This window comes from Pelobates fuscus, chromosome 3 (genome assembly GCF_036172605.1).
Source record: "Pelobates fuscus isolate aPelFus1 chromosome 3, aPelFus1.pri, whole genome shotgun sequence".
Classification (NCBI taxonomy): domain Eukaryota; kingdom Metazoa; phylum Chordata; class Amphibia; order Anura; family Pelobatidae; genus Pelobates; species Pelobates fuscus.
This window is the reverse complement of record NC_086319.1, coordinates 398152870-398176736: the sequence shown is the minus strand read 5'-3', so window position 1 is coordinate 398176736 and position 23867 is coordinate 398152870. Positions and strand designations below refer to the sequence as shown.

The 23867-nt window shown below is 39.8% G+C and overlaps 8 non-coding genes across 8 annotated transcripts; all 8 read left to right on the top strand.

Moving 5' to 3' along the window:
* Window positions 1–4030: 4030 nt before the first annotated feature.
* Window positions 4031–4103, top strand: TRNAR-ACG (transfer RNA arginine (anticodon ACG)). The gene has a single exon. It is a non-coding gene; the product is annotated as a tRNA-Arg (tRNA).
* An 8-nt stretch (window positions 4104–4111) lies between these two features.
* TRNAH-GUG (transfer RNA histidin (anticodon GUG)) lies at window positions 4112–4183 on the top strand. Its single transcript has one exon. It is a non-coding gene; the product is annotated as a tRNA-His (tRNA).
* A 1064-nt stretch (window positions 4184–5247) lies between these two features.
* On the top strand, window positions 5248–5320 carry TRNAR-ACG (transfer RNA arginine (anticodon ACG)). The gene has a single exon. It is a non-coding gene; the product is annotated as a tRNA-Arg (tRNA).
* An 8-nt stretch (window positions 5321–5328) lies between these two features.
* Window positions 5329–5400, top strand: TRNAH-GUG (transfer RNA histidin (anticodon GUG)). The gene has a single exon. It is a non-coding gene; the product is annotated as a tRNA-His (tRNA).
* Window positions 5401–8887: 3487 nt separating this feature from the next.
* TRNAR-ACG (transfer RNA arginine (anticodon ACG)) lies at window positions 8888–8960 on the top strand. Its single transcript has one exon. It is a non-coding gene; the product is annotated as a tRNA-Arg (tRNA).
* A 1215-nt stretch (window positions 8961–10175) lies between these two features.
* On the top strand, window positions 10176–10247 carry TRNAH-GUG (transfer RNA histidin (anticodon GUG)). The gene has a single exon. It is a non-coding gene; the product is annotated as a tRNA-His (tRNA).
* Window positions 10248–14945: 4698 nt separating this feature from the next.
* On the top strand, window positions 14946–15018 carry TRNAR-ACG (transfer RNA arginine (anticodon ACG)). The gene has a single exon. It is a non-coding gene; the product is annotated as a tRNA-Arg (tRNA).
* Window positions 15019–17942: 2924 nt separating this feature from the next.
* On the top strand, window positions 17943–18014 carry TRNAH-GUG (transfer RNA histidin (anticodon GUG)). The gene has a single exon. It is a non-coding gene; the product is annotated as a tRNA-His (tRNA).
* Window positions 18015–23867: the final 5853 nt, after the last annotated feature.

Here is a 23867-nt window from a genome sequence, read left to right as displayed (position 1 = left end):
CGTAGGACATCCTGAAAAAGAACATGACAACAACAATGAACTCAAACAACAACAATATGGTTAAGTAAAATAGAACTGGCTGGCTAACTAGTGCCGAAGCGAAAAGCTCACTACCCCGTGACAAGTGAGGCCCTGCTAGTAGCCAAGCGGCTGGTGAGAGGCTCTACCTATGATTTGGGCGTGGGGCTCGAGCCACTAGCGTGGTGGCGGGGTGGTGGCCTCTCGGTGACAGTAAAGATCCAAAAACGTGTGGCCGTGTCAGGTGAGGCCCTAACTATAAACCCGATAGGTGGGTGAATGCGAGGCGCTAACTATGATTTGGGCCGAGGGGCGAAAATCTCTGTGTTGAGATTGGGGAGTTGGCCTCGCTACGGTGTACAGCTAAGGCCAGCTCCTAACCCTAGATAGCCAGTTCTCTGACCCTAGACGGGGGCTTGATAAGGGGGTAACGTAACGTGCTTGGAAACCCAAGTTGTAGTAAATGATAGATACCCGGATATTCCCAGATAGAGACAGAGGAAACGAAGGGAGAGAAAGGAGGAAGAAAGAAGAAGGAACTGAAGTCGAGGGAAGGAAAATAATGTGCAGTATAGTGAAGTACTATGGAGATATAGCTGATAGTGCAGTATCGATAGACCCTGAGGGTGCTGAAGATTCTCGTGATGGTTACTATATAAACCTGAAAGGAGATGAAATGAAGGCAGGAATCAAGCCCCCGTACCCCAAACATGTAACAACGTGGCCTAGTAGAGGCAGTTGTTAGGAAACACAATGAAACCAAACCTGATAGAAACAGGTGATAATCGTTTAACAAAGGCCAAATGTGTAACAATTGTAGGAAATGTGAACGAAAACACATTTATACCAGATAGAAACAGGCGGCAATAGTGAACCAGTAATTGTCTACTGCTAGCAGATGACAAAATGAAACAAATAGTAACTGTGATTGTTGGTTCGATACCTCATCGTGTAACAACGTGGCCTTGTCGAGGCAGTTGTTTGAAGTGTGGACGAAACAAAATTGTACCTGATAGAAATAGGCGATAATAGCGACCTAGTGATTGTTTAATGGTAACAAATGACAGTATGCAACATTAATAGAAATCAGCGGGGAATGTCAAATGGCGGTTACGCCTGAACCTGAGGTAATTCGATGCATGTATAACAGGAGTTGCATAATTGTAAGCGTAATCTGGGAGATAAAACAAATCCAACATATACACAGTGTTTAGTTAGTTAGATTAACTTGACCCAATAAAACAGTACATGCATAGCGTCAGGCATTTAGTGGTATTACATGGGATGCACCAATAGAAGAAACGCCATTAACAACCTGAAAACAGGACGGCAGAGAAGCTACACATTATACAGAATAAAACAGCAAATACCATCAAACCACTAGGTGGAGATACCAGCCGAATGACTAGGACTTTGCACTGATACATTAAAACATAATGGAAAGTATGCCCAAACCTCCGATTTAGAAATATTGCGCTGATATACGAAAAACATTATGGAAAGTAGGAGTGAAAACTTACGTAGCCAATATGTCGTGCATGATATAATAAAATTACTGGCATCCCTTCCTTTACCCCCTCCGTAGAAAAGCATAGCCACTATAATACAGTATACACTGGGAGCTGTCTGAAACAGGCAACACAAATCTTTCATTCACAGAGGACAGAGACACTTTGTAACAGCTCAGGTAAGAATCTGCTTGTGCTTGCTCCCAGCATGTGTCCAAGCTCTCATCCTTTTATACCCTGTGCACCTGCTTCCTACAGAGATCACTTCCTAAACAGTTAACCAGGACTTTATAAAAGTAAGTAACCCAGCACACAAACAGTTAAAACAGAAATGTATGCACGGTCGCTATACTTTCCAGTATATTAACATTATTAGGAATGAGCCCCAGACTCATGAACAGCGGGAGCCCAAGTATCCTAGCGGTTAAATGATTAGATAGTTCAATTGTCGACCAGCAAATAGCCCGAGCGCGGCTATTTGCTGATTACCTTAGCGTTCGTTTGTTCGTTGCCCGAGGTGGAGCGGGGGAACTGAGAGAACGCCGGACCGGAAGAGGTGAGGACCGGAAGAGGCCAGGACCGGAAGAGGCGAGGACCGGAGGAGCGTGAGCGAGGACCGGAAGTTCGGCTGTCACTGAGAGTGAACAGCGTGCGTACGGCAGGTAGGAAGGGGGGGAGTAGCGTTTATATGGAACGCTTAACTCCTCCCACAAATACAGGCCTTACGGCCTTAAAACATAATATATTCATACAATAAAACAGGAAAAATGTGTATAGTGTAAAACCTTAATAAAATTATACCATATAGAATTACACTTGTGCACAGGAGTCTTGAAATTCAGCTCACAGAAATGCCTCTGGTGTCTGCCTGCCTAGAGACAACCCAACCCGCATGGTGCTTCCAAATTTTGGTATATAATATGACTCAAGAATCCAACTTGGAACAATCTCTGAAACACATTTCCCCCCTTAAAAAAGCTTCCTCAGTTAAATTGTGAAACGCATCTCAGAGATTGTTTTGTGATCTCTTTTAGCAGTTATTGTGCAATTGCTTATTTTTTTTTTCTTTAATAAAGTACATTTAAGTTGAATTAGTTCAATTCCAGCTCTGCGGAATTTGTTGGTGCCATATAAGTAGTTAAGGAAATACTTAAGGAAAGGTTAAACTTTTAGTGATAAGATAAAATAATTAAACAACTTTGCAAAACACTTCTTTTGTATCTCAATTTAGTTTTATTATGGATATCTTTTTTTTCTGTTGAGGCAGATCCCATTAGCTCCAATCATGGGCCAGTGGCGCAATGGATAACGTGTCTGACTACGAATCAGAAGATTGTAGGTTCGACTCCTACCTGGCTTGGCCGCTGTGCCGTGATCGTATAGTGGTTAGTACTCTGCGTTGTGGCAGCAGCAACCCCGGTTCGAATCCGGGTCACGGCATCTCCATTTTCCTTCTCTTCAGCGCTAAGTACATTTTGACCCCAACTGTTAACCATGTGAGTGTCGGAGTTAAACAATATTTAAAATGCAAACAATGTAAATAGTGCCAAATATCTAATATTGCACTAAATCACAACAAAGTGTTAATTCTTGGTACCCCTTTAAAAGTCTAATTATAAATTGTAAACGCAACTGCAATATAACAACCATGATTTAATACATTGAACAATGTGATTATCCCAGAAAAAAACACAATAACAAACTTTTGAACTCTAAAGTAAAAATAGAAAAAGATATAATAGTGGAGACAACTTACTAACACAGCCAAAAATCTAATAAAGCAGTAAAGCATCTAGAGGCATTGGCAACTCACATGAACCACAGCCCACAATCTGGCTCTGGTTTATAAGCATTGGACTCTTAAATAGGTGACTCCCTCTCCTCTTCTTATTTATAGGTATCAGATCCACCTTTTCTCTAGGCACAGACTTCCGGCAGGTCATATATGTACATATAATATATTCATACAATAAAACAGGAAAAATGTGTATAGTGTAAAACCTTAATAAAATTATACCATATAGAATTACACTTGTGCACAGGAGTCTTGAAATTCAGCTCACAGAAATGCCTCTGGTGTCTGCCTGCCTAGAGACAACCCAACCCGCATGGTGCTTCCAAATTTTGGTATATAATATGACTCAAGAATCCAACTTGGAACAATCTCTGAAACACATTTCCCCCCTCAAAAAAGCTTCCTCAGTTAAATTGTGAAACGCATCTTAGAGATTGTTTTGTGATCTCTTTTAGCAGTTATTGTGCAATTGCTTATTTTTTTTTTTCTTTAATAAAGTACATTTAAGTTGAATTAGTTCAATTCCAGCTCTGCGGAATTTGTTGGTGCCATATAAGTAGTTAAGGAAATACTTAAGGAAAGGTTAAACTTTTAGTGATAAGATAAAATAATTAAACAACTTTGCAAAACACTTCTTTTGTATCTCAATTTAGTTTTATTATGGATATCTTTTTTTTCTGTTGAGGCAGATCCCATTAGCTCCAAACATGGGCCAGTGGCGCAATGGATAACGCGTCTGACTACGAATCAGAAGATTGTAGGTTCGACTCCTACCTGGCTCGACCGCTGTGCCGTGATCGTATAGTGGTTAGTACTCTGTGTTGTGGCCGCAGCAACCCCGGTTCGAATCCGGGTCACGGCATCTCCATTTTCCTTCTCTTCAGCGCTAAGTACATTTTGACCCCAACTGTTAACCATGTGAGTGTCGGAGTTAAACAATATTTAAAATGCAAACAATGTAAATAGTGCCAAATATCTAATATTGCACTAAATCACAACAAAGTGTTAATTCTTGGTACCCGTTTAAAAGTCTAATTATAAATTGTAAACGCAACTGCAATATAACAACCATGATTTAATACATTGAACAATGTGATTATCCCAGAAAAAAACACAACAACAAACTTTTGAACTCTAAAGTAAATATAGAAAAAGATATAATAGTGGAGACAACTTACTAACACAGCCAAAAAATCTAATAAAGCAGTAAAGCATCTAGAGGCATTGGCAACTCACATGAACCACAGCCCACAATCTGGCTCTGGTTTATAAGCATTGGACTCTTAAATAGGTGACTCCCTCTCCTCTTCTTATTTATAGGTATCAGATCCACCTTTTCTCTAGGCACAGACTTCCGGCAGGTCATATATGTACATATAATATATTCATACAATAAAACAGGAAAAATGTGTATAGTGTAAAACCTTAATAAAATTATACCATATAGAATTACACTTGTGCACAGGAGTCTTGAAATTCAGCTCACAGAAATGCCTCTGGTGTCTGCCTGCCTAGAGACAACCCAACCCGCATGGTGCTTCCAAATTTTGGTATATAATATGACTCAAGAATCCAACTTGGAACAATCTCTGAAACACATTTCCCCCCTCAAAAAAGCTTCCTCAGTTAAATTGTGAAACGCATCTTAGAGATTGTTTTGTGATCTCTTTTAGCAGTTATTGTGCAATTGCTTATTTTTTTTTTCTTTAATAAAGTACATTTAAGTTGAATTAGTTCAATTCCAGCTCTGCGGAATTTGTTGGTGCCATATAAGTAGTTAAGGAAATACTTAAGGAAAGGTTAAACTTTTAGTGATAAGATAAAATAATTAAACAACTTTGCAAAACACTTCTTTTGTATCTCAATTTAGTTTTATTATGGATATCTTTTTTTTCTGTTGAGGCAGATCCCATTAGCTCCAAACATGGGCCAGTGGCGCAATGGATAACGCGTCTGACTACGAATCAGAAGATTGTAGGTTCGACTCCTACCTGGCTCGACCGCTGTGCCGTGATCGTATAGTGGTTAGTACTCTGTGTTGTGGCCGCAGCAACCCCGGTTCGAATCCGGGTCACGGCATCACCATTTTCCTTCTCTTCAGCGCTAAGTACATTTTGACCCCAACTGTTAACCATGTGAGTGTCGGAGTTAAACAATATTTAAAATGCAAACAATGTAAATAGTGCCAAATATATAATATTGCACTAAATCACAACAAAGTGTTAATTCTTGGTACCCGTTTAAAAGTCTAATTATACATTGTAAACGCAACTGCAATATAACAACCATGATTTAATACATTGAACAATGTGATTATCCCAGAAAAAAACACAACAACAAACTTTTGAACTCTAAAGTAAATATAGAAAAAGATATAATAGTGGAGACAACTTACTAACACAGCCAAAAAATCTAATAAAGCAGTAAAGCATCTAGAGGCATTGGCAACTCACATGAACCACAGCCCACAATCTGGCTCTGGTTTATAAGCATTGGACTCTTAAATAGGTGACTCCCTCTCCTCTTCTTATTTATAGGTATCAGATCCACCTTTTCTCTAGGCACAGACTTCCGGCAGGTCATATATGTACATATAATATATTCATACAATAAAACAGGAAAAATGTGTATAGTGTAAAACCTTAATAAAATTATACCATATAGAATTACACTTGTGCACAGGAGTCTTGAAATTCAGCTCACAGAAATGCCTCTGGTGTCTGCCTGCCTAGAGACAACCCAACCCGCATGGTGCTTCCAAATTTTGGTATATAATATGACTCAAGAATCCAACTTGGAACAATCTCTGAAACACATTTCCCCCCTTAAAAAAGCTTCCTCAGTTAAATTGTGAAACGCATCTCAGAGATTGTTTTGTGATCTCTTTTAGCAGTTATTGTGCAATTGCTTATTTTTTTTTTCTTTAATAAAGTACATTTAAGTTGAATTAGTTCAATTCCAGCTCTGCGGAATTTGTTGGTGCCATATAAGTAGTTAAGGAAATACTTAAGGAAAGGTTAAACTTTTAGTGATAAGATAAAATAATTAAACAACTTTGCAAAACACTTCTTTTGTATCTCAATTTAGTTTTATTATGGATATCTTTTTTTTCCTGTTGAGGTAGATCCCATTAGATCCAAACATGGGCAAGTGGCGCAATGGATAATGCGTCTGACTACGAATCAGAAGATTGTAGGTTCGACTCCTACCTGGCTCGGCCGCTGTGCCGTGATCGTATAGTGGTTAGTACTCTGCGTTGTGGCCGCAGCAACCCCGGTTCGAATCTGGGTCACGGCATCTCTATTTTCCTTCTCTTCAGCGCTAAGTACATTTTGACCCCAACTGTTAACCATGTGAGTGTCGGAGTTAAACAATATTTAAAATGTAAATAGTGCCAAATATCTAATATTGCACTAAATCACAACAAAGTGTTAATTCTTGGTACCCCTTTAAAAGTCTAATTATAAATTGTAAACGCAACTGCAATATAACAACCATGATTTAATACATTGAACAATGTGATTATCCCAGAAAAAAACACAATAACAAACTTTTGAACTCTAAAGTAAAAATAGAAAAAGATATAATAGTGGAGACAACTTACTAACACAGCCAAAAATCTAATAAAGCAGTAAAGCATCTAGAGGCATTGGCAACTCACATGAACCACAGCCCACAATCTGGCTCTGGTTTATAAGCATTGGACTCTTAAATAGGTGACTCCCTCTCCTCTTCTTATTTATAGGTATCAGATCCACCTTTTCTCTAGGCACAGACTTCCGGCAGGTCATATATGTACATATAATATATTCATACAATAAAACAGGAAAAATGTGTATAGTGTAAAACCTTAATAAAATTATACCATATAGAATTACACTTGTGTACAGGAGTCTTGAAATTCAGCTCACAGAAATGCCTCTGGTGTCTGCCTGCCTAGAGACAACCCAACCCGCATGGTGCTTCCAAATTTTGGTATATAATATGACTCAAGAATCCAACTTGGAACAATCTCTGAAACACATTTCCCCCCTTAAAAAAGCTTCCTCAGTTAAATTGTGAAACGCATCTCAGAGATTGTTTTGTGATCTCTTTTAGCAGTTATTGTGCAATTGCTTATTTTTTTTCTTTAATAAAGTACATTTAAGTTGAATTAGTTCAATTCCAGCTCTGCGGAATTTGTTGGTGCCATATAAGTAGTTAAGGAAATACTTAAGGAAAGGTTAAACTTTTAGTGATAAGATAAAATAATTAAACAACTTTGCAAAACACTTCTTTTGTATCTCAATTTAGTTTTATTATGGATATCTTTTTTTTCTGTTGAGGCAGATCCCATGAGCCCCAAACATGGGCCAGTGGCGCAATGGATAACACGTCTGACTACGAGTCAGAAGATTGTAGGTTCGACTCCTACCTGGCTCGGCCGCTGTGCCGTGATCGTATACTGGTTAGTACACTGCGTTGTGGCTGCAGCAACCCTGGTTCGAATCCGGGTCACGGCATCTCCATTTTCCTTCTCTTCAGCGCTAAGTATATTTTGACCACAATTGTTAACCATGTGAGTGTCGGAGTTAAACAATATTTAAAATGCAAACAATGTAAATAGTGCCAAATATCTAATATTGCACTAAATCACAACAAAGTTTTAATTCTTGGTACCCCTTTAAAAGTCTAATTATAAATTGTAAACGCAACTGCAATATAACAACCATGATTTAATACATTGAACAATGTGATTATCCCAGAAAAAAACACAATAACAAACTTTTGAACTCTAAAGTAAAAATAGAAAAAGATATAATAGTGGAGACAACTTACTAACACAGCCAAAAAATCTAATAAAGCAGTAAAGCATCTAGAGGCATTGGCAACTCACATGAACCACAGCCCACAATCTGGCTCTGGTTTATAAGCATTGGACTCTTAAATAGGTGACTCCCTCTCCTCTTCTTATTTATAGGTATCAGATCCACCTTTTCTCTAGGCACAGACTTCCGGCAGGTCATATATGTACATATAATATATTCATACAATAAAACAGGAAAAATGTGTATAGTCTAAAACCTTAATAAAATTATACCGTATAGAATTACACTTGTGCACAGGAGTCTTTAAATTCAGCTCACAGAAATGCCTCTGGTGTCTGCCTGCCTAGAGACAACCCAACCCGCATGGTGCTTCCAAATTTTGGTATATAATATGACTCAAGAATCCAACTTGGAACAATCTCTGAAACACATTTCCCCCCTTAAAAAAGCTTCCTCAGTTAAATTGTGAAACGCATCTCAGAGATTGTTTTGTGATCTCTTTTAGCAGTTATTGTGCAATTGCTTATTTTTTTTTTGTTTAATAAAGTACATTTAAGTTGAATTAGTTCAATTCCAGCTCTGCGGAATTTGTTGGTGCCATATAAGTAGTTAAGGAAATACTTAAGGAAAGGTTAAACTTTTAGTGATAAGATAAAATAATTAAACAACTTTGCAAAACACTTCTTTTGTATCTCAATTTAGTTATATTATGGATATCTTTTTTTTCTGTTGAGGCAGATCCCATTAGCTCCAATCATGGGCCAGTGGCGCAATGGATAACGCGTCTGACTACGAATCAGAAGATTGTAGGTTCGACTCCTACCTGGCTCGGCCGCTGTGCCGTGATCGTATAGTGGTTAGTACTCTGCGTTGTGGCAGCAGCAACTCCGGGTCACGGCATCTCCATTTTCCTGCTCTTCAGCGCTAAGTACATTTTGACCCCAACTGTTAACCATGTGAGTGTCGGAGTTAAACAATATTTAAAATGCAAACAATGTAAATAGTGCCAAATATCTAATATTGCACTAAATCACAACAAAGTGTTAATTCTTGGTACCCCTTTAAAAGTCTAATTATAAATTGTAAACGCAACTGCAATATAACAACCATGATTTAATACATTGAACAATGTGATTATCCCAGAAAAAAACACAATAACAAACTTTTGAACTCTAAAGTAAATATAGAAAAAGATATAATAGTGGAGACAACTTACTAACACAGCCAAAAAATCTAATAAAGCAGTAAAGCATCTAGAGGCATTGGCAACTCACATGAACCACAGCCCACAATCTGGCTCTGGTTTATAAGCATTGGACTCTTAAATAGGTGACTCCCTCTCCTCTTCTTATTTATAGGTATCAGATCCACCTTTTCTCTAGGCACAGACTTCCGGCAGGTCATATATGTACATATAATATATTCATACAATAAAACAGGAAAAATGTGTATAGTGTAAAACCTTAATAAAATTATACCATATAGAATTACACTTGTGCACAGGAGTCTTGAAATTCAGCTCACAGAAATGCCTCTGGTGTCTGCCTGCCTAGAGACAACCCAACCCGCATGGTGCTTCCAAATTTTGGTATATAATATGACTCAAGAATCCAACTTGGAACAATCTCTGAAACACATTTCCCCCCTTAAAAAAGCTTCCTCAGTTAAATTGTGAAACGCATCTCAGAGATTGTTTTGTGATCTCTTTTAGCAGTTATTGTGCAATTGCTTATTTTTTTTTTCTTTAATAAAGTACATTTAAGTTGAATTAGTTCAATTCCAGCTCTGCGGAATTTGTTGGTGCCATATAAGTAGTTAAGGAAATACTTAAGGAAAGGTTAAACTTTTAGTGATAAGATAAAATAATTAAACAACTTTGCAAAACACTTCTTTTGTATCTCAATTTAGTTTTATTATGGATATCTTTTTTTTCCTGTTGAGGCAGATCCCATTAGATCCAAACATGGGCAAGTGGCGCAATGGATAATGCGTCTGACTACTAATCAGAAGATTGTAGGTTCGACTCCTACCTGGCTCGGCCGCTGTGCCGTGATCGTATAGTGGTTAGTACTCTGCGTTGTGGCCGCAGCAACCCCGGTTCGAATCCGGGTCACGGCATCTCTATTTTCCTTCTCTTCAGCGCTAAGTACATTTTGACCCCAACTGTTAACCATGTGAGTGTCGGAGTTAAACAATATTTAAAATGCAAACAATGTAAATAGTGCCAAATATCTAATATTGCACTAAATCACAACAAAGTGTTAATTCTTGGTACCCCTTTAAAAGTCTAATTATAAATTGTAAACGCAACTGCAATATAATAACCATGATTTAATACATTGAACAATGTGATTATCCCAGAAAAAACACAATAACAAACTTTTGAACTCTAAAGTAAAAATAGAAAAAGATATAATAGTGGAGACAACTTACTAACACAGCCAAAAATCTAATAAAGCAGTAAAGCATCTAGAGGCATTGGCAACTCACATGAACCACAGCCCACAATCTGGCTCTGGTTTATAAGCATTGGACTCTTAAATAGGTGACTCCCTCTCCTCTTCTTATTTATAGGTATCAGATCCACCTTTTCTCTAGGCACAGACTTCCGGCAGGTCATATATGTACATATAATATATTCATACAATAAAACAGGAAAAATGTGTATAGTGTAAAACCTTAATAAAATTATACCATATAGAATTACACTTGTGCACAGGAGTCTTGAAATTCAGCTCACAGAAATGCCTCTGGTGTCTGCCTGCCTAGAGACAACCCAACCCGCATGGTGCTTCCAAATTTTGGTATATAATATGACTCAAGAATCCAACTTGGAACAATCTCTGAAACACATTTCCCCCCTTAAAAAAGCTTCCTCAGTTAAATTGTGAAACGCATCTCAGAGATTGTTTTGTGATCTCTTTTAGCAGTTATTGTGCAATTGCTTATTTTTTTTTTCTTTAATAAAGTACATTTAAGTTGAATTAGTTCAATTCCAGCTCTGCGGAATTTGTTGGTGCCATATAAGTAGTTAAGGAAATACTTAAGGAAAGGTTAAACTTTTAGTGATAAGATAAAATAATTAAACAACTTTGCAAAACACTTCTTTTGTATCTCAATTTAGTTTTATTATGGATATCTTTTTTTTCCTGTTGAGGCAGATCCCATTAGATCCAAACATGGGCAAGTGGCGCAATGGATAATGCGTCTGACTACTAATCAGAAGATTGTAGGTTCGACTCCTACCTGGCTCGGCCGCTGTGCCGTGATCGTATAGTGGTTAGTACTCTGCGTTGTGGCCGCAGCAACCCCGGTTCGAATCTGGGTCACGGCATCTCTATTTTCCTTCTCTTCAGCGCTAAGTACATTTTGACCCCAACTGTTAACCATGTGAGTGTCGGAGTTAAACAATATTTAAAATGTAAATAGTGCCAAATATCTAATATTGCACTAAATCACAACAAAGTGTTAATTCTTGGTACCCCTTTAAAAGTCTAATTATAAATTGTAAACGCAACTGCAATATAACAACCATGATTTAATACATTGAACAATGTGATTATCCCAGAAAAAAACACAATAACAAACTTTTGAACTCTAAAGTAAAAATAGAAAAAGATATAATAGTGGAGACAACTTACTAACACAGCCAAAAATCTAATAAAGCAGTAAAGCATCTAGAGGCATTGGCAACTCACATGAACCACAGCCCACAATCTGGCTCTGGTTTATAAGCATTGGACTCTTAAATAGGTGACTCCCTCTCCTCTTCTTATTTATAGGTATCAGATCCACCTTTTCTCTAGGCACAGACTTCCGGCAGGTCATATATGTACATATAATATATTCATACAATAAAACAGGAAAAATGTGTATAGTGTAAAACCTTAATAAAATTATACCATATAGAATTACACTTGTGTACAGGAGTCTTGAAATTCAGCTCACAGAAATGCCTCTGGTGTCTGCCTGCCTAGAGACAACCCAACCCGCATGGTGCTTCCAAATTTTGGTATATAATATGACTCAAGAATCCAACTTGGAACAATCTCTGAAACACATTTCCCCCCTTAAAAAAGCTTCCTCAGTTAAATTGTGAAACGCATCTCAGAGATTGTTTTGTGATCTCTTTTAGCAGTTATTGTGCAATTGCTTATTTTTTTTCTTTAATAAAGTACATTTAAGTTGAATTAGTTCAATTCCAGCTCTGCGGAATTTGTTGGTGCCATATAAGTAGTTAAGGAAATACTTAAGGAAAGGTTAAACTTTTAGTGATAAGATAAAATAATTAAACAACTTTGCAAAACACTTCTTTTGTATCTCAATTTAGTTTTATTATGGATATCTTTTTTTTCTGTTGAGGCAGATCCCATGAGCCCCAAACATGGGCCAGTGGCGCAATGGATAACACGTCTGACTACGAGTCAGAAGATTGTAGGTTCGACTCCTACCTGGCTCGGCCGCTGTGCCGTGATCGTATACTGGTTAGTACACTGCGTTGTGGCTGCAGCAACCCTGGTTCGAATCCGGGTCACGGCATCTCCATTTTCCTTCTCTTCAGCGCTAAGTATATTTTGACCACAATTGTTAACCATGTGAGTGTCGGAGTTAAACAATATTTAAAATGCAAACAATGTAAATAGTGCCAAATATCTAATATTGCACTAAATCACAACAAAGTTTTAATTCTTGGTACCCCTTTAAAAGTCTAATTATAAATTGTAAACGCAACTGCAATATAACAACCATGATTTAATACATTGAACAATGTGATTATCCCAGAAAAAAACACAATAACAAACTTTTGAACTCTAAAGTAAAAATAGAAAAAGATATAATAGTGGAGACAACTTACTAACACAGCCAAAAATCTAATAAAGCAGTAAAGCATCTAGAGGCATTGGCAACTCACATGAACCACAGCCCACAATCTGGCTCTGGTTTATAAGCATTGGACTCTTAAATAGGTGACTCCCTCTCCTCTTCTTATTTATAGGTATCAGATCCACCTTTTCTCTAGGCACAGACTTCCGGCAGGTCATATATGTACATATAATATATTCATACAATAAAACAGGAAAAATGTGTATAGTCTAAAACCTTAATAAAATTATACCGTATAGAATTACACTTGTGCACAGGAGTCTTTAAATTCAGCTCACAGAAATGCCTCTGGTGTCTGCCTGCCTAGAGACAACCCAACCCGCATGGTGCTTCCAAATTTTGGTATATAATATGACTCAAGAATCCAACTTGGAACAATCTCTGAAACACATTTCCCCCCTTAAAAAAGCTTCCTCAGTTAAATTGTGAAACGCATCTCAGAGATTGTTTTGTGATCTCTTTTAGCAGTTATTGTGCAATTGCTTATTTTTTTTCTTTAATAAAGTACATTTAAGTTGAATTAGTTCAATTCCAGCTCTGCGGAATTTGTTGGTGCCATATAAGTAGTTAAGGAAATACTTAAGGAAAGGTTAAACTTTTAGTGATAAGATAAAATAATTAAACAACTTTGCAAAACACTTCTTTTGTATCTCAATTTAGTTTTATTATGGATATCTTTTTTTTCTGTTGAGGCAGATCCCATGAGCCCCAAACATGGGCCAGTGGCGCAATGGATAACACGTCTGACTACGAGTCAGAAGATTGTAGGTTCGACTCCTACCTGGCTCGGCCGCTGTGCCGTGATCGTATACTGGTTAGTACACTGCGTTGTGGCTGCAGCAACCCTGGTTCGAATCCGGGTCACGGCATCTCCATTTTCCTTCTCTTCAGCGCTAAGTATATTTTGACCACAATTGTTAACCATGTGAGTGTCGGAGTTAAACAATATTTAAAATGCAAACAATGTAAATAGTGCCAAATATCTAATATTGCACTAAATCACAACAAAGTTTTAATTCTTGGTACCCCTTTAAAAGTCTAATTATAAATTGTAAACGCAACTGCAATATAACAACCATGATTTAATACATTGAACAATGTGATTATCCCAGAAAAAAACACAATAACAAACTTTTGAACTCTAAAGTAAAAATAGAAAAAGATATAATAGTGGAGACAACTTACTAACACAGCCAAAAATCTAATAAAGCAGTAAAGCATCTAGAGGCATTGGCAACTCACATGAACCACAGCCCACAATCTGGCTCTGGTTTATAAGCATTGGACTCTTAAATAGGTGACTCCCTCTCCTCTTCTTATTTATAGGTATCAGATCCACCTTTTCTCTAGGCACAGACTTCCGGCAGGTCATATATGTACATATAATATATTCATACAATAAAACAGGAAAAATGTGTATAGTCTAAAACCTTAATAAAATTATACCGTATAGAATTACACTTGTGCACAGGAGTCTTTAAATTCAGCTCACAGAAATGCCTCTGGTGTCTGCCTGCCTAGAGACAACCCAACCCGCATGGTGCTTCCAAATTTTGGTATATAATATGACTCAAGAATCCAACTTGGAACAATCTCTGAAACACATTTCCCCCCTTAAAAAAGCTTCCTCAGTTAAATTGTGAAACGCATCTCAGAGATTGTTTTGTGATCTCTTTTAGCAGTTATTGTGCAATTGCTTATTTTTTTTTTGTTTAATAAAGTACATTTAAGTTGAATTAGTTCAATTCCAGCTCTGCGGAATTTGTTGGTGCCATATAAGTAGTTAAGGAAATACTTAAGGAAAGGTTAAACTTTTAGTGATAAGATAAAATAATTAAACAACTTTGCAAAACACTTCTTTTGTATCTCAATTTAGTTATATTATGGATATCTTTTTTTTCTGTTGAGGCAGATCCCATTAGCTCCAATCATGGGCCAGTGGCGCAATGGATAACGCGTCTGACTACGAATCAGAAGATTGTAGGTTCGACTCCTACCTGGCTCGGCCGCTGTGCCGTGATCGTATAGTGGTTAGTACTCTGCGTTGTGGCAGCAGCAACTCCGGGTCACGGCATCTCCATTTTCCTGCTCTTCAGCGCTAAGTACATTTTGACCCCAACTGTTAACCATGTGAGTGTCGGAGTTAAACAATATTTAAAATGCAAACAATGTAAATAGTGCCAAATATCTAATATTGCACTAAATCACAACAAAGTGTTAATTCTTGGTACCCCTTTAAAAGTCTAATTATAAATTGTAAACGCAACTGCAATATAACAACCATGATTTAATACATTGAACAATGTGATTATCCCAGAAAAAAACACAATAACAAACTTTTGAACTCTAAAGTAAAAATAGAAAAAGATATAATAGTGGAGACAACTTACTAACACAGCCAAAAAATCTAATAAAGCAGTAAAGCATCTAGAGGCATTGGCAACTCACATGAACCACAGCCCACAATCTGGCTCTGGTTTATAAGCATTGGACTCTTAAATAGGTGACTCCCTCTCCTCTTCTTATTTATAGGTATCAGATCCATCTTTTCTCTAGGCACAGACTTCCGGCAGGTCATATATGTACATATAATATATTCATACAATAAAACAGGAAAAATGTGTATAGTGTAAAACCTTAATAAAATTATACCATATAGAATTACACTTGTGTACAGGAGTCTTGAAATTCAGCTCACAGAAATGCCTCTGGTGTCTGCCTGCCTAGAGACAACCCAACCCGCATGGTGCTTCCAAATTTTGGTATGTAATATGACTCAAGAATCCAACTTGGAACAATCTCTGAAACACATTTCCCCCCTTAAAAAGGCTTCCTCAGTTAAATTGTGAAACGCATCTCAGAGATTGTTTTGTGATCTCTTTTAGCAGTTATTGTGCAATTGCTTATTTTTTTTTCTTTAATAAAGTACATTTAAGTTGAATTAGTTCAATTCCAGCTCTGCGGAATTTGTTGGTGCCCTTTAAGTTGTTAAGGAAAAACTTAGGGAAAGGTTAAACTTTTAGTGATAAGATAAAATAATTAAACAACTTTGCAAAACACTTCTTTTGTATCTCAATTTAGTTTTATTATGGATATCTTTTTTTTCTGTTGAGGCAGATCCCATTAGCTCCAAACATGGGCCAGTGGCGCAATGGATAACGCGTCTGACTACGAATCAGAAGATTGTAGGTTTGACTCCTACCTGGCTTGGCCGCTGTGGCCGCAGCAACCCCGGTTCGAATCTGGGCCACGGCATCTCCATTTTCCTTCTCTTCAGCGCTAAGTACATTTTGACCACAACTGTTAACCATGTGAGTGTCGGAGTTAAACAATATTTAAAATGTAAATAGTGCCAAATATCTAATATTGCAATAAATCACAACAAAGTGTTAATTCTTGGTCCCTCTTTAAAAGTCTAATTATAAATTGTAAACGCAACTGCAATATAACAACCATGATTTAATACATTGAACAATGTGATTATACCAGAAAAAAACACAATAACAAACTTTTGAACTCTAAAGTAAATATAGAAAAAGATATAATAGTGGAGACAACTTACTAACACAGCCAAAAAAGCTAATAAAGCAGTAAAGCATCTAGAGGCATTGGCAACTCACATAAACCACAACCCACAATCTGGCTCTGGTTTATAAGCATTGGACTCTTAAATAGGTGACTCCCTCTCCTCTTCTTATTTATAGGTATCAGATCCACCTTTTCTCTAGGCACAGACTTCCGGCAGGTCATATATGTACATATAATATATTCATACAATAAAACAGGAAAAATGTGTATAGTGTAAAACCTTAATAAAATGATACCATATAGAATTACACTTGTGTACAGGAGTACAATGTGATTATACCAGAAAAAAACACAATAAAAAACTTTTGAACTCTAAAGTAAATATAGAAAAAGATATAATAGTGGAGACAACCCCTTTAAAAGTCTAATTATAAATTGTAAACACAACTGCAATATAACAACCATGATTTAATACATTGAACAATGTGATTATCCCAGAAAAAAACACAATAACAAACTTTTGAACTCTAAAGTAAATATAGAAAAAGATATAATAGTGGAGACAACTTACTAACACAGCCAAAAAATCTAATAAAGCAGTAAAGCATCTAGAGGCATTGGCAACTCACATGAACCACAGCCCACAATCTGGCTCTGGTTTATAAGCATTGGACTCTTAAATAGGTGACTCCCTCTCCTCTTCTTATTTATAGGTATCAGATCCACCTTTTCTCTAGGCACAGACTTCCGGCAGGTCATATATGTACATATAATATATTCATACAATAAAACAGGAAAAATGTGTATAGTGTAAAACCTTAATAAAATTATACCATATAGAATTACACTTGTGCACAGGAGTCTTGAAATTCAGCTCACAGAAATGCCTCTGGTTTCTGCCTGCCTAGAGACAACCCAACCCGCATGGTGCTTCCAAATTTTGGTATATAATATGACTCAAGAATCCAACTTGGAACAATCTCTGAAACACATTTCCCCCCTTAAAAAAGCTTCCTCAGTTAAATTGTGAAACGCATCTCAGAGATTGTTTTGTGATCTCTTTTAGCAGTTATTGTGCAATTGCTTATTTTTGTTTTTGTTTAATAAAGTACATTTAAGTTGAATTAGTTCAATTCCAGCTCTGCGGAATTTGTTGGTGCCATATAAGTAGTTAAGGAAATACTTAAGGAAAGGTTAAACTTTTAGTGATAAGATAAAATAATTAAACAACTTTGCAAAACACTTATTTTGTATCTCAATTTAGTTTTATTATGGATATCTTTTTTTTCTGTTGAGGCAGATCCCATTAGCTCCAAACATGGGCCTGTGGCGCAATGGATAACGCGTCTGACTACGAATCAGAAAATTGTAGGTTCGACTCCTACCTGGCTCAGCCGCTGTGCCGTGATCGTATAGTGGTTAGTACTCTGTGTTGTGGCCGCAGCAACCCCGGTTCGAATCCGGGTCACGGCATCTCTATTTTCCTTCTCTTCAGCGCTAAGTACATTTTGACCCCAACTGTTAACCATGTGAGTGTCGGAGTTAAACAATATTTAAAATGCAAACAATGTAAATAGTGCCAAATATCTAATATTGCACTAAATCACAACAAAGTGTTAATTCTTGGTACCCCTTTAAAAGTCTAATTATAAATTGTAAACGCAACTGCAATATAACAACCATGATTTAATACATTGAACAATGTGATTATCCCAGAAAAAAACACAATAACAAACTTTTGAACTCTAAAGTAAAAATAGAAAAAGATATAATAGTGGAGACAACTTACTAACACAGCCAAAAAATCTAATAAAGCAGTAAAGCATCTAGAGGCATTGGCAACTGACATGAACCACAGCCCACAATCTGGCTCTGGTTTATAAGCATTGGACTCTTAAATAGGTGACTCCCTCTCCTCTTCTTATTTATAGGTATCAGATCCACCTTTTCTCTAGGCACAGACTTCCGGCAGGTCATATATGTACATATAATATATTCATACAATAAAACAGGAAAAATGTGTATAGTGTAAAACCTTAATAAAATTATACCATATAGAATTACACTTGTGTACAGGAGTCTTGAAATTCAGCTCACAGAAATGCCTCTGGTGTCTGCCTGCCTAGAGACAACCCAACCCGCATGGTGCTTCCAAATTTTGGTATATAATATGACTCAAGAATCCAACTTGGAACAATCTCTGAAACACATTTCCCCCCTTAAAAAAGCTTCCTCAGTTAAATTGTGAAACGCATCTCATAGATTGTTTTGTGATCTCTTTTAGCAGTTTTTTTGTTTAATAAAGTACATCTACATCTACATTAGTTCAATTCCAGCTCTGCGGAATTTGTTGGTGCCATATAAGTAGTTAAGGAAGTTTTTAAGGAAAGGTTAAACTTTTAGTAATAAGATAAAATAAATAAACAACAAAATCTGTCTCTCTTGCTTTGGCCAGGAATCAAACCCAGGTCAACTGCTTGGAATGCAACTATGCTCACCACTATACCACCAACACTTGATGTATTATAGTTTTGCCGACACAACGGTATATACGGTCACATTTTCAGACAAGCTTCCTGATCTCTCAAGAACGCGCGCCTAGTCTCAGTACACATTTCGCTGTTTCAAACTTTGCAAGCACACTGTTTATTGGAATAAGAAGAAAAAATATCTATTGCAGAGATTTTCACCACTATATTGGAGAAATTTTTACTTGACTTGGGCACTTCCCAAAAATTGGGTTCTTCCAAATTCATACGGTTCATGAATACGGTTCATTGTACAAGAAAAAAAAACAAAAAAACAAAAACCCAAAGTGATTGAGAAATTCCGCGAGTCATTCATATCTGATCTATGTAGAGCACGATCCAGCATAACATTTTGTTGATTCAGCAACAAGAGCAGTAACAGTTGTTGAGAATGTTAAAGAGGAACGTATAATTTGCTGACTACAGTGTCGTAAAATCAGGTTCTCATGCATTAGCCGGGAATCAAACCGCTTGGAAGGCACCACTATTGCACCAACGCTAGATGTGTTATAGTTTTACAAACACCACGACCCATACGGTCTCATTTTCAAGCAAGCTTCCTGATCTCTCAAGAACGCTCGCCTAGTCTAAGTTCACATTTTGCTGTTTCAAACTTTGCAAGCACACTGTTTATTGGAATAAGATGAAAAAAATCTATTGCAGAAATTTTAACTTGACTTGGTCACTTCCCAAAAATTGGGTTCTTCCAATTTGATACGTTTCAGATTTTCAAGAGCCGTGCTTAAAATGATCGTTATTGTATAAGAAAAAAATTCAAAAACAAAAACCCAAAGTGATTGACAATTTCCGCGAGTCATTCATATCTGATCTATGTAGAGCATGATCCAGCACAAAATGTTGTTGATTCAGCAACAAGAGCAGTAACAGTCGTTGAGAATGTTAAACAGGAACGTAAACTTTGCTGTTTACAGTGTCCTAAAATCAGGTTCTCTTGCGTTGGCTTCCTTATCTCTCAAGAACGCTCGCCTAGTCTCAGTACACATTTCGCTGTTTCAAACTTTGCAAGCACATTGTTTATTGGAATAAGATGAAAAAAAAATCTATTGCAGAAATTTTAACTTGACTTGGGCGCCTCCCACAAATTGGGTTCTTCCAAATTGATCCGGTTAAGATTTTCGAGAGCCGTGCTTAAAATTACCGTTATTGTACAAGAAAATAAGTCAAAAACAAAAAACCAAAATTGATGGAGAATTTCCTCGAGTCATTCATTTCTGATCTATGTAGAGAATGATCCAGCACAAAATGTTGTTGATTCAGCAACAAGAGCAGTAACAGTCGTTGAGAATGTTCAGATTTTCAAGAGAAAAAAATGCAGGTGAGGTAGCCCAAGAAAATTTTAGCCACAACTGTCAGAATAATTGTCACACTTTCAGACAAGCTTCCTGATCTCTCAAGGACGTTGTTTGGGATACAAAGTCAAATAAATTAGAATGGGTCAAATAGTTGTTGAAATAGCTGTTACCCTATAATGTAAAAATTAAAATAACGCTATAAGTGTAGCAACCTACAAGGAACTCTGACATTGTAGATCTTTAGTTAAAAAAACAAAAATGCAGGTGCGCAAACAATTACAAAGTAAAGTGTCAGTGCATAGAATGTAGCCCCAAGGAGCCAAAGCACAGCTTAGCGGAGGAGGGCCTTGACAGGGGTGAGGAGGCGGGCTTAAGAGGAGCCGGCTAGGACTGGGGGATTGTGGGAGAAAAGGGTCTGGTCTACTTAAGTAGGCAGCCATTTTAGGTAGAGCTCATTTAATTTCTTACCTGGCCGAGTTTGTGTGCACCCTGGTGCTCACTGCTTTGCTGGGTAGGGTTTCTTCCTTTCCTTTTTGTCTCCTCTGCAGGGCCATGGAGGACGTGCAGAGATTGCTGGCTGGAGTCCGGGCGGCAGCGCTGTGACAGGACGCGGGCTGGGTGCGGGCCCAGCTGGACCAGCTCTTGAAGGCCCCAGGCGAGCTGGACACGGCAGGCAAGTGCTTGGGGCCCTCCAGGAGCCCCCATGATGTGTTGGATACTGGGGGTACGCAGCTGAGGGACAGTGCCCGGGCGGTAGGGGGGAGGAGGGGGCAGGTTTCCCCTAGGATGCCGGTGGCAAGTGAGGAGGGGCCGCATGGGGGGCAGGTTAGCCGTGGGCGGAGGAGGGAGGTTGGGGGGCAGGCTGCAGCCACACGGGGGTCCGGTAGTCGGGAGACCAGAGAGGGGGGAACAGGAGGGGTAAATGGGGAGTCAGCATCTTGTTCAGGCAGGCCCAGGGGTTCTGAGAGGATGGTTGGGTGGGGGGCATCTAAGGTAAGGGGGGGAGCGTAGGAGCAGTTTTTATGGGCCCAGTGGGGGTGAGGATGGTGGGGCCCGCAGTAGCTCGGGGGCCGAGAGGGGGAGGCTTGGGCGGGTCATGTCTAGTGATGGGTCGGGTTCTAGGTCTAGGGTAGGTAGGCATCCTGGGAGGCGGCAACGACGTAGGTCTTCATACGGTGGTTCAGCGGGGTTAGGTTGGGGTCCCCCAGTCATGGTCGATGGGGGCAGGCTTCGAGGGGAGACGGTAGGAGTCGTAGCCCGCGGGGCGGGGCCTCAGGAGGGCAACGGCAGAACAGCAGATGCTGATGATGGCACAAAAGGCGCAACCTTTCAGCATGCGGCTGGCGCAAAGGGTCAGTCCGCCTCGTCGGCCGCCTCACAAAAGGGACACAAAAGGGACTATTCTGGCTTTTCAATGAAGGCCAATGCAAATGGGGTGCTTCCTGCCGATTTAAGCACGAATGCTCTGGCTGTGGGGGGGCACACGGGTTGCAGCGCTGTTTCAAGAAAGGTAAGTCGGGAGGGGCAGGAGCTGCGTCCGCGGTCGGAGGCGGGGGGACTTCCGCTGCTCCGGGGACTCACCCCAGTGAAGCTAGATGCGATGGAGCCTTGGCTAAGCCGCTACTGTAATAGGGCGGACGCCGAGCTCGGTTCAGGCAGGGTTTCTTTATCCCGTTCCGGGGCAGGGACGGCACGGGGTGCCCGCGTAATCTAAAATCAGTGGCAGAATTTCCAGAAGTGGTACGGGACAAGCTGGGCAAGGAAGTTATGTTGGGCAGGATGGCAGGACCGTTCCGGGCACCACCACTGGAAGGTCTCCGGGTTTCCCCTCTCGGAGTGGTCCCTAAGAAGGAGCCTGGGAAGTTTAGGCTCATTCACCACCTGTCATACCCTTAGGGCAGTTCGGTGAACGATGACATCGATAGGGAGCTGTGCTCGGTCTCTTATGCATCATTCGACCAGGCGGTCGAGCTGGTAAAGAGGGCCGGGCGTGGGGCTCTTATGGCGAAGGTTGACATTGAAGCGGCTTTTCGTCTGCTCCCTGTCCACCCGGCGTGTCACCACCTGCTAGGGTGTTTTTTCCGAAGGGGGCTATTACGTGGACTTGTGCCTCCCTATGGGATGTTCCATTTCTTGCTCCTACTTCCCGGGGTACCACTGGCAGCAGAGAAGACGGAGGCTGGATAGATTCTGCGCTCGGGGAATGCCAACTGCCGCTGTCCAAATTGGAGGGACTGCGGGGTACGAAAGGTGACACTGATAGGGATGCTCAACTTCACCTGCCGGGTAATTCCGATGGGTAGGGTGTTTAGCCACAGCCTGTCGGTGGCTACTGCAGGGGCACAGACCCCGCACCATTTCATACGGGTATCCTCGTCCATGCGGGTCGACTTGGTAGTATGGGACACCTACTTCGGTGGGAAATGGTGCGCGGAAAAGTGGCCAGTGGCGTGGGGGCAGAGCCTCCTCATGCGTAACTTGGCTTTTGTCAGGATTCACACCGTGACCTCCAGACTGCCAGACAGGGTCACCCCTTTATTGCCCAAAGAGGGATTTGAACCTTTGTACTCTGTGGTCCTGAACCTGCTCTCTTACCTCTAAGCCATTTCAGGACTTTGGATATCTCCCGGTTATATCTGAATTGCCTGCAGCACTAGGGGGCTGGACTTCACCTGGCTCAGACCTGTCAGTTACTCTCCAGCTGAATCTAATACCTAATTAACAAGGTATAAGACACTGCCCCTCCCTAAGGGCAGTGTCAGTTCATTGACTCTGGTTAGAGAATTGCTATTCCACGTTCCAGTATTGTCCTGACCTTGGATTGCTACTCGTTTTGTACCCTGACCTCTGGCATCCCTTGACCTCGGCTTGTTACTCGTATCTCCTGATTTCTGGCACCCTCTGACCATTGGCTTACCTACGACTATTCTCCTGGATTTCCTTTTCTGTACTGCGACTTCAAGCATTCACCTGCACAGCCCCCGTGCACAGATTCACAGGCCAGGTGAGTTCTAACTTGACCACCTTGGCCTGTGTCTAATTGCAAGGGTGAGCAATTATCTCTGCATGTTGGACTCCCAGCAAGGTAAGCCTGACAGCTTTCCTGGAATTGTTCCCATTGGTGGTAGCGTTGGCTCTGTGGGGGGATAGCTTGCGGGACCGGAAGGTGGTCTTTTTCTCGGACAGCATGTCCGTGGTGCATGCGGTTAACAACCTGTCGGCGGCGTCAAGGCCAGTGGTGATGTTTTGTCTTGCTGTGCATGTCCCTTAACGTGGTCTTTCGTGCGCGCCATGTGCCGGGGTACTTGAATGAGGTGGCTGACGCTCTGTCTCGTTTTCAGTGGTTCAGATTTCGGACGGTGGCACCGGAGGCGCTGGACGTGGGCCAGGCGTGCCTGAACGAGATGTGGCAGTTAGGAGCGTCCTGCTTGGGGGACTTCTGAAGGCGTCACTCGCACCGGCCACCTGGGCCGCCTACAATAAGG